This window comes from Pongo abelii, chromosome 7, assembly GCF_028885655.2.
Source record: "Pongo abelii isolate AG06213 chromosome 7, NHGRI_mPonAbe1-v2.0_pri, whole genome shotgun sequence".
Classification (NCBI taxonomy): domain Eukaryota; kingdom Metazoa; phylum Chordata; class Mammalia; order Primates; family Hominidae; genus Pongo; species Pongo abelii.
Genome location: NC_071992.2, coordinates 34,147,483 through 34,166,322, shown reverse-complemented (window position 1 = coordinate 34,166,322; position 18,840 = coordinate 34,147,483).

Below are 18,840 nucleotides of genomic sequence, written 5' to 3'. Positions count from 1 at the left end.
CTTGAAATACTCAATATACCAATCTGCCATATTTTGGGATGGCATATCCTTCACTCCTTCATAACCTACACATCAGCAGTCAAGAAGGTAGCCATCAGAAAAAAATAAAAATTGAAAACTGGGAGGCCCAAGGCACCACAGTCAAATGCATCAAAGCTGTCTTCACTGAGGTGTGATAGAGAGAGATCTCCCCAGGCTATAGAGGAAGGAATGAATAGTTTGGTCTATTCAACCAGGGCATCGGCATATTGCAAGACATAGGCTCCCACTTTACAGACATCATTCTCCTGCAAAGTGACATCATAGCACCAATTTTCCCCCTTTTTAAATTGGTCTTTACTGCCATGTCCATAAGAGAATGGCTTGCATCTGAACACTTCATTTGTAAAGGCTGGGGACACATTTTTGTGGTGGTAGCTACACAGGGAAGATCATAAGCAAGAGTCCAGCACACATGTGGAGTTAAAAAGAGAAAGAAGGGTGGAAGAGAGGCACCAAGCCCAACATCATGCTTTGATGCTCTTGTTGGGTTTAGACACGTAAAAGACCCAGTAAAAAGTGCTGAGTTGTGGAAATAATAGGTTGTCCTTGTATTTAAGGGAAGGAAAAGCTACAAAGACATAACAATGAGTAAAGCTGGTGGTTGGGATCAGAGAATGTATGAATAATCAATATCTGGCAGAGAAGAGGATGAGATAGTGTCTAAGATAGAACATGTTTTGGAGACAACAATCAGTAAATTCAGATATACGAAAGAGAGCAGAGTAAACACATGGCAGCTCATATGGATGCCTTAATAAAGACAATGGAATGACGAAAGTCTAATGAATTTTAAAGATCACTGTGGCCACAAATCAGTTAGAGTCTTGGAAAGCTAAGGATTCTAAATGTATTGATGTTTATTAAGTTGGAGAATAAGAGAATCTAAGTGGAAACCATCAAGTTTCCTAGTCAGAAATGCCCACTGGAAAAAGTCAAACCCAAGGTTAAAAGCAGAAAAACAGAGACACCCTAGAAAGAAATGGGAGTGGGTGAGTGCAGGTTGAAAATGGAGCGTGGTTCCCGTTTTCCAGAACAGATTACAAATGTAGCCTCGCCCAGTGTGGTCAGAGTTCGCTGGCTGAGCAGCCCTGATAACCCTCATCTATCTATGAACATTTCTGAGGCTGGAAAGGGTTTGTGGTCAGTGTCGGAGAGGTTGCACAATTTGCACTGAAGTTCCTAATGTTATTAGAGACAGTCTAGGGAGGGATGTCAGATAGAGACAGAGAGAGGTTCTGAGAGGTAACAAAAACGAGTGAGTGGCATGAGTACCCTGCAGCCATGCTCACCGCTTTCACCACCACCTCTACCACACCTACATGTGTGGGCATTCAACCTGCTCTCAAAGCAACTTCATGCCTGTAGCAATCTAGACTGTTCTTGAGGAGTCAACTGGTTGACCATCCTTATCTCACAGGTTAAACACACAAACACACACACACACACACCCCTGGGTGACCATAGGGCCATTTTCACAGGGTGGGAAATGGCACAGCTAGTTTTGGTAATTCCTAGCCCCACACTTTCACACTTTATAATGTTACCATTTTTATTTAAAATCAATTGGTTTTAAGTTGCAGCATTCTAAGACAAACACCTCTGAACCACAAAGGAAGGATGACTATTCGGTATTTGGGAGAGGTGTGGCTGCCTGTTTTCTCTTTGCTGACTAACTTGCACGTTCTGACTGCACACATTCCAGAAAATGCCTGAGGCCCCAGATTTTCAGGAGAACCACCCTTTTTCCATGTCTAATTAGCTACATCTAGTCTTTTGATTTGCATCAAGGAGTGGTTCTTTTTATGTTAGCCAGATTGTGACTGCTCTCTGGTTTTTCCTCTCCGGGATAAAGAGGGTCTCCTTTAGACGTTATTTCCATAGAGTGGTTTCCTTTTGCCATGATTTATCAATAGATTCCATAACGGGAAGTTGACTACACATGGGCGGTTTAAGATACTTTAACAAAACCAAAAATGTGCACTGGGAAGCACCATCACTTAGTAAATGCTCCCTAAAGCATAAGGATATCTGGACAACCTCCTTATCTGGGAAGTGAGAGCAATGTTTTTTAATGTCTCAAAAGCTGCCCGTTATTAAAAACCTGCTGGAGATTAAAATTTCAATTAAATTTAAGTTGTAAAAGCAAAAGGATGCTCTAGAAATATAAGTGATAAAACCCCAGATCACAAATCACTGGATTTAGTTCTTTGATGAATGGCTCCTCTTTTGTAGCATTTTCAATCAATCAATTAATTAATATTTGGACCAGCAAAAAAAATTCATCGGAAAATGAACAAGATCACAAAATTTGGAGCAACGTTGTTCCTCCTTTCTCCATTACTGGAAAAAGTAACCTCGTCCTACCATTTATGTCAACTTTAAAATACAGAATCAAGGCTTTTGAGAGGCAGATTCAGAATTAAATGGAGAGAGAGGGAGAAAGCATCATATAATGTATTTACAGTCATAATTTTTTAATAAACCACAGTGTCATTTGTCCAATTCTCCGGTGTCCAGACTCCACAAAACCCTGAGTCCATTAATTTCAATGGGGTCTTTCTGGGAAAGCAGTTGATACCCAGCTGGTAACTCACTATAATGGATCAAACTCAAGAAGAAAGTTCTGATTTAATTAACTTGTGAGTTTCCTTAGAGCCCATTCGAATGCTAACAAGTAGTTAAATTCTTCCCCTGTGAATAAATCATGATTGTTAATTTTTTCTTAAGGAGATTTACCCAGGGTTGATACAGAAAGAAACTGGCCTGGGCTTTTCTTTTGCCCGTTAAATGCACCTTTTCCAGTATAGAATGTGGTTTGAGTCATCTCAAGTGAATTCACATTGGTGACAGACATTTACAAATGCACACTCTCATTACTCATTATGGCCATCTTTAACAAAGAATTGCAAAGTAAATGGTGAAATGGAAACTTCCTGTTTTTAAACTTGCTGAGGGGAGTTAAGGGTCATTTTATTAATATTTATTGAACACAGGCACTCTGCTAAGAGACTTGAGCTACATTATGTTGGTTCATTTCCACAAAAATACTCTTAACTATCATTCTCTGTATTTTACAATGGAAAGAAAAGAGGCTCAGAGAAGTAAAATAATTTGCCAAATATCACACAGCCAACAGGGCTGGGATGAGAACCAAAGACTGCCTCATGATTTTTTTTACTATACATTTGTCTTTATCCATTACACATTGGCAATGCAAGAACGTGAACATGCACATGACTTTGGGAAGAAGTCTTATTTACTAACTACAAAAAATGGGCTTAAGGTAATATCCCCTGAACCAAAGCACAGTATTTAGAGAATCAGCAAGTGCAAGGACTATAAAGCTTGTCCCTACAAAAAGGTGACTGGGTGAACATCCCGTGAGACCTATTTTTGTTAAAATGATGAACAGCACTGGGGCAAACCAAGGCTGGTGAAGAGACAAAGCTAAGTGGACTCTGAGGAATTTAAACATCACCCCAGACTGGAAGATACACACGGCAGTCCTTCCTGTCACTTATTTGTCTATTTCTCTTTAAATGAGTTTGAAACTCTTCAGCACTAGACTAATTAGGATACTTTTGAGAGTAAGAAAGTAAACTAAAAATGAAGATTGTATTTTTTTTGAAGAATTCATCTGGTGAACAACATTCTGGTTTTATTATATTAGTATACCCATAAAATATTCTATGCTATGCTAGAATTATTTCTAAAATATAAAATAACACATAGCTTCATTCACTAAAGCAAAAATTCTTCATAAAATCAATGTGAACATTAAAATAAGTAGAATGCAAGTACTTTAATCAATTTTTTAAAGTTTTATCTGTCTTTAATAGTATATCACTAGTATTTTTCTAAGAAAAGTATTTAAAAAAATACAGTCTTATTTGAACATTTTTCATAAATTACCTACAATCTTCTTCAAAGTGGCATGATATGGTTAATATGTATGAAATTAGTGACAAAATTAATTCATTCTTATCTTTAATCAATAATATTTAAATTTTTATTTTTTTTTAATGTATTTATTGGAGACAGAGTCTCTGTCGCCCAGGCTGGAGTGCAGTGGCATGATCTCAGCTCACTGTAACCTCTGCCTCCTGGGTTCAAGAGATTCTCAGCCTCTCTAGTAGCTAGGATTACAGGTGTGTGCTACCATGCCCAGCCAATTTTTGTATTTTTAGTAGAGACAGGGTTTCTCCTGTTGGCCACGCTGGTCTCGAACTCCTGTCCTTAAGTGGTCTGCCCACTTCAGCCTCCCAAATTAATCACGCCTGGGATTACAGGTGTGAGCCAACCATACCTGGCCAATATTTAAGCTTTTAAAGACTAACTTCTCCCACAGGTACAAGGTACTTAACAAGCTCAGAGCTTGTGCTAAACACAAAATACTTTCAATTCAATTATTTATATTGAATATTTCAGCCAAAATATTTTATATTATTTTTTTACTAAGAATACTTTTCATTAACAAATATTTAAAAGTCAAATATCATCAAATAAACTGTCTTTAGGATTTTTTTGAATGTTTTACTAAGTCTCTTCAATTTCATTATATCTGCTCTATATAAATTTATTTAATTAAAAATGGAAACTTCATCAAACTATTATTCCCACAAACTGAATATTTCAAAACACAATTGGAGTTTTCAAATTACATATTTTATAATATTTGAGCTTTATTCTACAATTCTTTAGTTTCTCCCTTGCCTTTGCAGATACATACCCATGCCTTCCTATTTTCATAATTTGTTTGTGAAAATTGCATTTTGATAAAGCTTTGAAACTTTTAGCTTTTGCTTTTCCATTCACTGGTACTTTGATGAAAGATTTCTAGATGATTTTAAAACAATATTCGGCCAAAAATGAAAAGACTGTCATGAAAACTTCAGTACTATTTTAAGACACTCAGAAGAATTTTAAAAGCACAGAAGATTAAATGCTCATTATCGTTTCTAAAATCCAACTGAAGAAAGGCAGCAGAGAGAAAAAGTGAATCCTGATATTCTGAGTGTTTTTTTGTAGTCAACATTAACTTCCTAACAAAATTTTACAGTTCAGATGATCCAACTGTATATGTACCTATTTAAAAAATTTGAAACTTAAAGCTTTTATTTTAATTGAGAGGCTATCAAAACTTACTTGGATGTAAGTATGAATTATATGTACATAAAAACTATTTCCAAGTACACTTCTTTTCTTTAAATTTCAGAGTGTTAGGTTTCTTCATGATGCAGTACTCCACCAAAAATTGTGTTAATATTAGACAAATGCTAGAAATATAGGTTAAATATTAACTGAATTTAAAATAGTATCAATAATACATTCAACAGAATTAACTTCAAAAAGCTTTAGTTTCTTCCTGGGAATTGGATGAGAAAACGAAACCATTACAAGAATTAACTGGAGGGATTTTCTGTTTGGAACATCTGATGACATTGAAATAAAACTGGCACAACTTTCTGTTTTAAATGTTCTTTTGCTAACGGTGCTGGCACTTTAACAGGTGCCATTTCATTTTGGGATGTGCGTAAGAAATCATGAAATTGCCAATGAGCTAACTTAATGTCAAAGAACAATTGTCTGATCTAAATAAAAAGTCGTGCTTCCAAGCATGTTCTGTAGCTCCACCTTCTGCAGTTGTGTGTGTTGAGTCATTTTAAGATGCACTCTTTTTTTCTGTGTGTTTTTTTTGTAATGTTTTTAACTTTTGAAGTAGATCCTGATGCTTCTTCAGCATATGTGTGACTTCTGAATGTTAATTCATTATATCCCCATGGTAAATGGCAACAAGTGTTTTGTGTAAGTTACATGTTCATCTTTTCTTTTCTTTCTTTTCTCTTTTTTTTTTTTTTTTTTTTTTTGAGACTGAGTTTCTCTTCTTTCTGCCCCAAGCTGGAGTGCAATGGTGCAATCTTGGCTCACTGCAAGTTCTGCCTCCCGAGTTCAAGTGATTCTCCTGCCTCAGCCTCCTGAGTAGCTGGGATTACAGGCATCGGCCATCATGCCCAGCTAATTTTTGTATTTTTAGTAGAGGCGGGGTTTTACCGTGTTGGCCAGGCTGGTGACCTCAGGTGATCCACCCTCCTTGGCCTCCGAAAGTGCTAGGATTATAGGCATGAGCCCCAGTGCTCGGCCACAGGTTCGTCTTTTCTTTCTTGATAAATAGAAATACAAATACTTCATTTTCATTAAACAGTCACTTCTGTTTACTAATTGTTATTTCATTATTGCCAGAAGGATGCATTATAAAATAGTGACTCAATAGTCAAAGAAAAAAATTGGCATATGGTTACATCACACAATAAAAATAAAACCACTGTGGCAATAGCATTCAGACTACTGTCTGCATGCAATAGGGCAGAACAGCTTAACCTGTTTCCTACACATAAGTTTACACACAGCCTCATTTATTATTTCTCACTTTTCCCACTGACCTATTAGCTAGGACCATATGCACCTCACAGACGGGCTCAGGGCTAAGGCACAACAGATTGGAGTACCAAATGCCTCACTGAAGATCGTCAGGGGTTAGCACTCCCTGGCTGCTCTGAGGACACTGTTTTATCTACTTCTTCCCTGTGAGCTGTGCTATATTTCTCAGCTTTCAGATTTCACCTCAAGCAAACCTGGGAATTCCTACACCCCCAAGACCATAAAATGACAAAACTGGAAGTGCAACGTGGAGGTCTACCCAATCCATCTTGGCTTGTTTTAATGCAACTAATAATAATAATACTTCATTAAATGAAATATTCAGGACAAATGCTAAATTAGACAGAATGTCAGACAATGGGTAAAAACAAGACCTCCCAGGCAAACTGGGACGTAGGTACATTTGCTCCCCCCAGTCAGCATCTTTGTATTCAGCACACTACACCCTTCTCTTCAGTTACTTATACTTTTCCCCTCTATTTTGATATTTTGTAAAGTTGGCCTGATATGGTTTGGCTGTGTCCCCACCCAAATCTCATGTTGAAGTGTAACTCCACAATTCTTACGTGTTGTGGGAGGAACCCGTGGGAGGTAATGGAATTATGGAGGCCGGTCTTTCCTGCGCTGTTCTCATGATAGTGAATGAGTCTCACGAGATCTGATGGTTTTCAAAATGGGAGCTTCTCTGCACAAGCTCTCTTTTTGCCTGCTGCCATCCACCTAAGATGTGATTTGCTCCTCCTTGACTTCTGCCATGATTGTGAGGCCTCCCCAGCCATGTGGAACTGTAACTCCAATAAACCTCTTTCTTTTGTAAATTGTCCAGTCTTGGGTATGTCTTTATCAGCAGCATGAAAACGGACTAATAGAGGGCCCTTGAGATCTATTAGAGATATCCAATATTGCAATTATATTTTAGTGATAATCTAAAACAAAATTTAGCCAAAGCATACCCTGAGTCAACTGGATGACTTCATTTGTAACCGACCACTGATGTGATTTTATTGCCTCTGTCTGCAGGTATGTATACCAAATGAAATTCCAAAATGCCAACATATAACCTTTAATGTAATGTCCTGAATCAGAGATTGTGGAACGTGGGATACTGTAGAAGTATCTTCAGGGGTCTGTGAATATTCTAGCTTTTGTATTTCTGAAACTGCTCTATTTTTAAACATTTATTTAGAAGTTCAATTAAATTTTAAACTTCACTGAGGCACAGGACCCTATCCCCATTTTCACTATTTATATCTTTTAATACCAAATTCCATATTGTCTATTCAGGTTATTCTTAGAAAATAGTTACAGAATAAGTATCCCAAGACTCAATGCTTAGATTGTCTAAACACAGAATTGCATCATGGAGGCATTTGTAACATTTTCTTCAAATGTGAAGAAGGAACAAGTATGTCACTTCCCATATTATTTTCTGATCAGGAAGAATGTAGATGCAGCTTACAGAAAATGTTCATTTTCTACAATGGGTTTCTCTTTTGTATCAATAGCTGCTTCGTAGCTCATCTTCCAATGATGTAAATTAAAGCAGAGTATACAACCATGCAATTTTCTCTGTGACTTGAAAATAACATATACTGGCTGTCAGCCCCCTAAATAGCCAGTGAATCATTTTCCTGAAGGAACTTGTGTCTAAGGCCTGATGTGTATCTCTCATGTGTATAGCTCTAGCTGTTTCAATCTAAAGCTACAACAAAATGACTATTTTCAGAAAACTACAACAGTTATTCCTGACAACTTAATGGCATCCTTTAATAATCAACTGCAGCCACCAATCTGTTTCTACCGAAATAATGTTTAATGTTTGTAACTCATAATTTTATTTTTCACATGTTCCCTAGCTTTATATTTGCCCATGTTATTGACTCACTCTGCAATGTAAAGTGTCTTTAGAGATTCTTGGATAAACAACTCTAAGATTCTGGTGATATTTTAAAAATTAATCTATTTTCCCTGATGGAAGTAGTTATAGTAGAAAACCAAAATTAATCCTATCTATGTCTCTTGATGAAATACAATAATTAAGAAGATAAAATTTGGCTATACTAATTCTATGAGAATCATTTCCTCTTTATTAATGTTTTAAAATATTTTTAATTATCATCTTAGTTACCTAACCTTATTGAAAAAAGTGTTAACAGTCTCAGAGTGTTCAAACTCATATTGCATGTTTTTTTCAGCTTTCTGACCAGTATCCCAGGGCTGGTATTTACTTGAAGTTCTGTGGCACATGAGGGTTCTGGGTGAAATCTGGTGGTGGAGAAGGTGTGGGGGAGAACAATGAAGTCATGTGAGGTATAATGCCTGTGGTAGGTTGTCTCTAAACTAGGTGGTGCTCCTATTGTTCAATTATTTATATGTTCTCCTCCATCCAAAATGATTCAATCTGAACCCTGTCCTTCTCTCTTCATCTAACTGCTGAAATGTAATAGTCTTAGGGAGTGATTATGGTTTGGCTATGTCCCCACCCAAATCTTATCTCTAATTCCAGCTCCCATAATCCACACGTGTCACAGGAGGGACCCAGTGAAAGGGAATTGAATCATGGCAGTGGGTTTTTCCCATGCTGTTCTCGTGATAGTGAGTAAGTATCACGAGATCTGATGGTTTGATAAGGGGCAGTTCCTCTGCACATGCCCTCTTAACTGCCTCTATGTAAGATGTGCCTTTGCTCCTCCTTTGCTTTCTACTATGATTGTGAGGCCTCCCCAACCATGTGAAACTGTGAGTCCATTAAATCTCTTTTGCCTTATAAATTACCCAGTCTTGGGTATGTCTTCATTAGCAGCATGAGAACAGACTAACACAGGGAGCTAAATTATTATTTTTTTTCCTTCTTCACATGTCTCTGAAGTTTCATTATCATCTGCCCAGGAATTGCTCTACTTGACTTTCAAAATGAGGTGCTTTATAAGAGTACTTTTGAGGTTACTTTCTACAATGTGTGTCTTTACAAATAAGTTTGGTTAACATGCAAATAAATTAGATATAAAATCTTATTTTTAGAATGTATTCCTCTATAGGTGTCAAATTTATCTTTAGTCCTCGGTACTGCCTGAGATGTATGTTCCAGCAGAAAGCAAACATGTTTTTGCTTTCTGTTTTTATTTTTTTGGTAATTCTTAGGGAAACAATGGCTCCAAGGATTATTTATCTAGAAAACATACTGGAAAAACATTCAGCCAATCTATTACCATGGAAGACTAGTTTGTTTGAAGAGGAAATACAATTCCCAAATGATGATTTCCCTTGTTTAAATGTTAAGGGTTATAGCAGTTGTAACTCTGGTAGGTAAGAATTTGGTAGTATTTGCTATTTTTTTCTTTTTCTTTTCTTTTTTTTTTTTTTTTTTGAGATGGAGTCTTACTTTGTCCCCAGGCTGGAGTGCAGTGGCACCATCTTGGCTCACTGCAACCTCTGACTGCCTGGTTCAAGCAATTCTCCTGCCTCAGCCTCCTGAGTAGCTGGGACTACAGGCACACGCCACCATGCCCAGCTAATTTTTGTTTTTAGTAGAGACGGGGTTTCACCATGTTGGTCAGGATGTTCTTGATCTCTTGACCTCATGATCCACCCGCCTTGGCCTCCCAAAGTGCTGGGATGACAGGCATGAGCCCCCGCACCTGACCTTTTTTTTTTTTTGAGACTGAGTTTCGCTCTTGTTGCCCAGGATGGAGTGCAATGGTGCAGTCTCAGCTCACTGTTCAAGCGATTCTCCTGCCTCAGCCTTCCGAGTAGCTAGGATTACAGCCATTCGCCGCCACACCCAGTTATTTTGTATTTTTAGTAGAGACGGGGTTCCTCCATGTTTGTCAAACTGGTCTCGAACTCCCGACCTCTGGTGATCTGCCCACCTCAGCCTCCCAAAGTTAATCTGTGCTTTATAGTTGAAACGATATCATCTTTGTTTTATAGACTAGATAAGTGTAGTTTGGAAGATGAAAGCCTTTGCCATGTTAGTTCAAACAGAAATAGGAAGAATTAAAAGCAATAAACATACTCCCTCTGAGTCTGTAGTCAATTCTGCCAGGCCTTGATTCAGTATCACCTCAACTTTAAGTTGAAAATGCTTTGCTTAATAGACTTTCCAAACTGGAGATGTCTTCTAACTTCATTTAATGCCAGAGTAATTTTAGAGAATAGCTCTATGTAAATCAGCAAATGAATAATAATTGCAGAAATAACTACATGTGGAAACACCAATTAGCCAATAAATCCACTTAATTAGTCTTAATAGTTTCTTTTGCTCTTTAAGATGCTATTTAATATTTTAATGCTATGGCATATGCAGTGCATATTTTAAAACATTTAAGTGATGTCCTTATAGATAAACTAAGGGTTCTAATCGCTTAAAAATAAATCATGAATTAATTCGCTTGTAGTAGTACACAGTTGGCAAAGCACTCTTCTCATTACATTGCATATGACTACTTGTGTAATGGATGATTTTTCACTGCAAAATAATAATGTTATATGATTATTCCTAGAGGGAGACCGTTCTTGAGGTCCACCAGGCCTTATCCTTGCAGATGTTTTTGCAGCCATGATTTTGGATTGACTGGCTTTGGATGCTCTCTTCCACTACCCATGCTATCAAATGAAATGTGGCTTGTGGTAGTCTTTGATAGGCTTGTTAGCCACAAAAAAAAGCAGAGACAGTGGCACCCAACAGGAGATCAAGACCCAACTTCGCTCCAGTTTGTACTTGGTTGTACTCAACTAAGATAAACAGCCCTGGGCAAGGACTTCTTCCTGGGAGATGGATCCTTCATGCTTGGAGACCCTGGAAAGGGTCCAAGGAAAGTAGCAACTAAAGGGCAAGCCATCTAAAAGCCAGCCAAGCATTTTCTTTTCAACCCAATACCTTGTTGCTACCTATTCATATACTTTCCTGGCATTTTGACTTGAGTAACTGATTATACATTATGTCATCCCTCTGCTCAGAATAAACTGCATTGATAAACCTACTATTTAAATGAGTCTAAAATGAAGGAAATGCCAAAAGGAAAATTCTATTTATGGTTTTACTCAGACCTGAAGGGATTGCTTTTATGTAATGCCAAGCTATTGCAATAGATTACTCAATAGATCACTATGAACTTGCCTTGGTTTTCCCAGGATTTACAGGGAAATCTAGAAATTTTTAAGTTAAATTTTAGATAAATACAAAAAGGCAGGACACAGAAATGGAATACTCACTATGATTATAAATATATATTTTTTTCTTTGAGACGGCATCTCGTTCTGTCACCAGGCTGGAGTGCAGTGGTGCGATCTTGGCTCACTGCAACCTCCGCCTCCTGGTTTCAAGTGATTCTCCTGCCTCAGCCTCCAGAGTAGTTGGGACTACAGGTGTGGGCCACCACACCCAGCTAATTTTTGTATTTTTAGTAGAGACGGGGTTTCATCATGTTGGTCAGGACAGTTTCAATTTCTTGACTTCGTGATCCGCCTGCCTTGACCTCCCAAAGTGTTGGGATTACAGGCATGAACCACCACACCCGGCCCATAAATATGTTTTAAAAATATGAATAAAAGTAACTCTAGAAGCAAAGTGTTTATTTTTAGATAGCAGGACTTTGAGTGTTTTGTTATTTTGTGTATTTTCCAAGGTTATATATCAAATATGTATACGTTTTGCACTAGAAAAAAATCAATAGCCCAAAAAATGGCAACATAGGCTTTTTTTGTTTTTAAGGAAGGTTTTTTTTTTTTTTGAGACAAAGTTTCGCTCTTGTTGCCCAGGCTGCAGTGCCATGGCAGGATCTTGGCTCGTTGCAACATCCACTTCCCAGGTTTAAGTGATTCTCCTGTGTCAGCCTCCCAAGTAGTTGGGATTACAGGCGCCTGCCACCATGCCTAGCTAATTTTTGTATTTTCAGTAGAGACGAGGTTTCACTAGTATGGCCAGGATGGTCTGGAACTCCTGACCTCAGCTGGTCTCGAACTCCTGACCTCAGGTCATCCACCCCTCTCGGCCCCCCAAAGGGCTGGGGTTATAGGCCTGAGCCACCGCGCCTGGCTGTTAAGGAAGTTTTGAACATTCCTTCCTTGCTTTTCTTTTTCCTATTAATTCCTCTTTCACAGGAGAAATGAATATGTAAGTACACACACTGGCATATAGATAGATATGGGGTTCAATATGTTATGTTCCTGTTTACAAATCTTCAATGACTGCACTTCTCAGCCAGAAAATGTGCACATGTTTTGTCCAGGAGCTCCTTAACGTGCTGGTAATCTACAGTAAATCTTATTTACATATCTTGCCAATGATAAATTCAGTACAACTAATTTCAATGTACATGTACTCGTGGCAGTGGAAAATGGCTAAGAGATTATTTTTTCAAGAGAAAACCATCAAGTCTCTCTCTCTCTGTTTTTTTTTTTTTCTTGAGACTGAGTCTTGCCCTGTCACCCAGGCTGGAGTGCAATGGCGCGATCTCGGCTCACTGCAACCTCCGCCTCCCGGGTTCAAGCGATTCTCCTGCCTCGGCCTCCTGAGTATTCTCCTGCCACGCTGCCTGGCTAATTTTTTGTATCTTTAGTAAAGACGAGGTTTTACCATGTTGGCCAGGCTGGTCTCTAACTCCTGACCCGTGATCCGCCTGCCTCGGCCTCCCAAAGTGCTGGGATTACAGGCGTGAGCCACTGCACTCGGCCCAAGTCTCTTTAAAATTCTTTCCAATCACTTGACTTCCCTGGAGATAGAAAGATCAGAATGCCATCATAGGAAATGTCTTCATCAGAACATGCAAAGAATATAATTTAAATGAATTGTATCATGAAAATTCTACCAGAAAGTATAATCCTATTATAAGATGTTAGGTCTTTTCAGTTGTTAAATAGAAAGTTGTAAAAATAAGAGACTCATTCCCAAACCCCTACATGAAAAGCAAGTAGTAGAGATTATTGTAAAGCAATTTTCCTACCAATCCACTTTCAGTTTCACCAGAATCTCTTCTGTGGGTTCACTCTGCCAGTACCCCAAATTTTCTAGATGTGTTACAATGGAGCAAAATTCAGATCCATAATAAAATTTTCCTTTATTCTGACATGCATATTTCAGTCTGGAAATTTATAGATTTTTTAAAAAAGAAACCATTTCATTATTTAGAGAAATTACACAAAAATTTAAAAGCTTATCAAATTTTGATCATCTTTGCTGAAAATTTTGTCTTAATTAGGAACTATACTATCCCTAAATAATTACACTGGACACTTTATTTTCACAACCAAGGTCAAAGTACTATAACATTTAAAATGGTTTCAGTATAACTGGGAGTTAATATGATATTTAACAGTAACATCAGCAGAGAGGATTGTAAGTAATCCATTTATCTCAGAATTGCTAGTTTTTATAAGTAGGTGTTAGTTTGGGATGTTAATATTTTTAGTGTTTGAGATATGTTTTGAGGCACTATGTGACTTCAGACAAATAAATCTTTAGTTCTTAGTCTTGTTATTTTGAAAACAAGCACAAGTTCCAAAAAATAATTGCATAATGTTATTTATTATCAAAGAATGTAGCAGCCATGAGAACAAAGAATTAGAAATCTACAAAGAAATAGAAACCACTCGTAAATGATACAAGTCTGCCAGAGCCTCTCCTGACAATAATTGGATTTGGTTGAATAGAGCTAAGAGTAAAAGTGAACAGATGTTAGGTGATGGAGCAGAACTTGCTCTTTTCAGATTAAACAACTAATTATGAGTGGATAATGATGTGTGCAACTGGTAGGCACTGGAAATGTTTCCAATTCAGACCAAGTAACAAGACTAAGTTCTAATGTATTCGATTCTACACAGGGCTGGAATCTAGATGTTTAAAAAGCTGTTTTAAAACAGTAATGGATAAGGTAGGTGTAGATAAATTAAAATTTTAGGACCCTTGGAGATAATTTAATGACAAGTTTTTTTTTCCTTGGATAAATTATGACCAGATTCTAGTCTACTGCTGAAATAAGATTGCCAGCTGTTTGCAATCTGACCACCATGACCAGCCAGAGCACACGTTTAAAATCTTAATTACTAGTTTAGAATATTTATACAACGGTTGACTAAAATGCGTTTTCTGCACAAAACTCATTGTTTCGGACACCTGCTCCACGAGAGTGGGAAAGGAAAGGTGACCAGCAGGGGGAGGACTTGGGGAAAATGTGGGCTTGGGGATTTATGAGACCTTCGTGGACAGGCATCCTACAGAGTCAGAAAAGGGAATCTGAATTTCTAGAGTGGGATTTGGGCTTGACAGGCACATGAAGGTGTTCCCCCAGCATGGATGGCTGTCAAGAAATAGTCAGAAATAGGCTGTGCACTGTAGCTCACGCCTGTAATCCAAGCAGTTTGGGAGGCCCAGGTGGGCTGATAACCTGAGGTCAGGAGTTCAAGACCAGCCTGGCCAACATGGTGAAACTCTGTCTCTACAAAAATACAAAAATTAGCTGGGCATGATGGCAATTGCTTGTAATCCCAGCTGCTTGGGAGGCTGAGGTGGGAAAATTGCTTGAACCCAGGAGGTGGAGGTTGCAGTGAGCTGAGATAGCACCACTGCACACTCCAGCCTGGGTGACAGAGTGAAACTCCATCTCAAAAAAAAAAAAAAAAGAAGAAAAGAAAAAAGAAATAGTCAAAAATAAAGAGAACCTCAATATAAAAAATAAAAATAAAAAATAGAAAAGAATTAAAATAAAATGGCTTTTCCTAAAAATCAAACAAGGAACGTTGTTATTTTTTCAAAATAATCTTTTTATTTTCTCAGAAATCATTGTCCATATTAGTATTCTGTGGCTGCTAAATGGCTACAAACTTGCTGGCTTAACACAACAGAAATATATTCTTAGATCTGGGGGCCAGAAGGACAAAATCCATGTGTCAGCATGGCCCGCTTCCTCTGGAGGCTCCAGGGAAAAATCTGTTCCTTGCCTCTCACAGCTCTGGTGGCCCTTGGCATTCCTTTTAGCTATAACCCCTTCTGCTCCATTTTTGCATTGCCTTCTCTGTGTGTCTATCTCAAAACACCCCCTGTCTCTCTTAGAAGAACCCATGTGATTGCATTCATTACATTCATAATTTAGATTAAGCTCCTCCTCTGGGGATCCTTAACTTAATCATATATTTTGTCATATAACGGAACAATCACAGGTTCCAGGGATTTAATCTGATATCTTTTGGGGGCCATTTTTAGCCTTTATTTTATTTTATTTTATATTTTAGATGTAGTATTACTCTGTTGCCCAGGCTGGAGTGCAGTGGCATGATCTTGGCTCACTGCAAACTCTGCCTCCCGGGTTCAAGCGATTCTCCTGCCTCAGCCTCCTGAGTAGCTGGGATTAAATGCGTGTGCCACCACACCTGGCTAATTTTTGTATTTTTAGTAGAGACGGGGTTTCACCATATTGGTCAGGCCGGTCTCAAATTCCTGACCTCGTGATCCGCCTGCCTCGGCCTCCCAAAGTGCTGGGATTACAGGCATGAGCCACCGAGCCCAGCCCATTTTTAGCCTTTTACACTGTCTCTATTTTATTGTTTCTGAATGTTTGTTAGTGTCTGTATAACTCAATATACTTCATAAATGTCTCTCAATATAGTGGAATGCATTGTCTTTTACTCCTTGTTCAATGTCACACCTTCTATTTATTGACTTATTAACCATTTAGTTTAAAGTTCTCAGATATTTTTCTGGTTGCTGCTACTGCTACTACTAATTAGAAAGAATGAATGGAGAACAGAGAGAGAGAACAAGAGAGAAAAATAAGAAAGAGGAGGAGTGGGTGTGGAAGGAAGAAGAGGAGGAGGAGAATTGCCATGCAAACTGATTCAACCTCTTCAACTGTAGTAATCAATAATAGTTGCTGAGATGTTCCAAATCGTGAGTTTGGCTTTTGTGGTTATATATTTAGAATCTACCACATATGGTTTTCTTCATATCACCAACCACAGAGTTAAAGTCACTGGCATTTATTATAGTCAGATGGGACATTTGCAAATGTAGTATTTGTAGTAAAATCCAGGATAAAGGGAGTAACTAATTTTATTCAATCTTTTGGAATAAAAAAGCCTTTTGAAAGGATGGAATAGGCTGATTTTCACTGGTTTTCTTGATCTGGGTTATATAGATATTACTAAAATAAATAGTTTTAAGATCATAGTATAAAGTAAAAATTTCAGTTAATCTTCATTTTTGTAGATGGTTGGGGGAAAAAATGAAAGTGTTCCTACTCTGGTCTTCTTCCTATAAATGCACATGTAATGTTGCTGATGTTGAAAACCCAGGATTGAACGGATTGAATAACATCTTGCAACAGAGAATACCAACACCTCTAAACCCAGAATGAAGAGGTCTCTCTCTGAAAAGGTATGCTGTAAACTCCTGTAGCTGGTGCTGGTATCAAGCCTTTAGCAACAATGAACAGATATGCTCATTTTCTAGTTTATATTTTCAACTGCTGCTTGTTTTAAATCACATGCCAAAGAGTATCAAGAGTAGATAACAATAATCCCAGCACTATGGGAGGCAGAGGCTAGCAGATCACTTGAGGTCAGGAGCTCAAGACCAGCCTGGCCAACATGGTGAAACCCCGTCTCTGCTAAAAATACGAACAAATTAGCCGGGAGTGGTGGTGTGCACCTGTAGTCCTAGCTACTTGGGGGGAAGGCTGAGGCAGGGGAATCACTTGAGCCCAGGAGGCGGAGGTTGCAGTGAGCCGAGATCTTGCCACTGCACTCCAGCATGGGCAACATAGCGAGACTCTGTCTCAAAAAAAAAAAAAAAAAAAAAAAAAATGGATAAAAATCTGTACAAGGACTTTTTACTTTAGGATTAATAGGCTCAAGAGGTCGCACATGATTTATCATTTCATTTAAAATTTTTCAAATTTATATCCAACTGCTTTACAAACACTCAAGATTAGAAAGACTTATCTATTAGATAGGTGACAGAAGTCAGAGGGCTCCAGGTCAGTGATTTCACAGTGTACGCCAGGAAAATGTCGTGATGGCTAACTTTATATGTTATGAGGAAACCCAACATTTGGTCAAGCATTATTCTGTTGTTTCTGTGAGGGTGTCTTTAGATTAGATTAACATTTAAATATAAATTGACTAAAACAGATTGCCCTACCTCATGTAACTGTATCTCATCCAGTCAGTTGAAGGCATGAAGAGAACAAAATGGTGACCTTCCCCTGAATAAGAAAGAACTTCTCCTTCCTGATTGTATTTAAACTGGGACATTGGCTCTTTCCTGACTTTGGACTGGAACTGAAATATCAGCTCTTCCTGGGTATGGAACCTGCTGGCTTTCATACTGGAACTACACCATCAGTTCTCCTGGCTTGCCAACATAACCTGTACATCTTGGGACTTGTGTACACACACACACATGCATGCACACACACACACACACACACACGTCCTGTGTCTCTGCAGAACCCTAACTAATACAAATATCCTTTGATGTTGTCACTATAAAGCCAGATAGAGTCTTAAGAGACATTCATAATTTAATTAGATCTCAATAGAATAGACATAAGAATAAGGTGAGTAGGAAGAACATTATAAAAACAGTTTGCAGCAAATATAATAAAATCTAATCAATTGATATGACTATGAGGATGGGAGTTTCGGGCTTCTGTGGGTTGGCAGAAAGTTTAGTAATGTATAGCTTCGATATCATGGATATGGTCTGTGACATCACTTCATGTGGGCATAAGACAGAGCCACTGTAACAGGGCACAGTTAGGATCATTCATTAGAACCCAGTACTCATTCAGGAGAGGAGGTCCTCTGAGCCTCAAAAAAATCTCAGCAAGCTGAGAGAGCTAGCCCAGCAACTACAAGGGATGGTAACTGCAATCATATGTGAAATGGTGTCATTGATTCCTTAATGGGTAACCATCTTTCAGCTCTGATAAGATTGAGCATTAAGAATAAATTATATATTTAAACCCTCTCTCTATATATGTGTGTATATATATAATTGTATATGTAATTATTTTATTTCATATAACTATATGAAATGAAACCCATAGTATCAAATAATATTGCATTAAATGGTCATATTTTTATTTTATTATTTTTATAGACAAAGAGTTTTGATGTATCACCCAAGCTGGAGTGCAGTGGTGTAATCACAGCTCACTGCAGCCCCAAACTCCTGGGCTCAAGATATCCTTCTGCCTTAGCCTTCCAAATAGCTAGGACTACAGGTGCATGCCACCACCTCTGGCTAATTTCTGTATTTTTTGTAGAGACAGGGTCTTGCTGTGTTGCTCAGGCTGGGCTCAAACTCCTGGCTTTAAGTGATTCTCCTGGCTTCACCTCCAAAAGCACTGAGATTACAGGCAT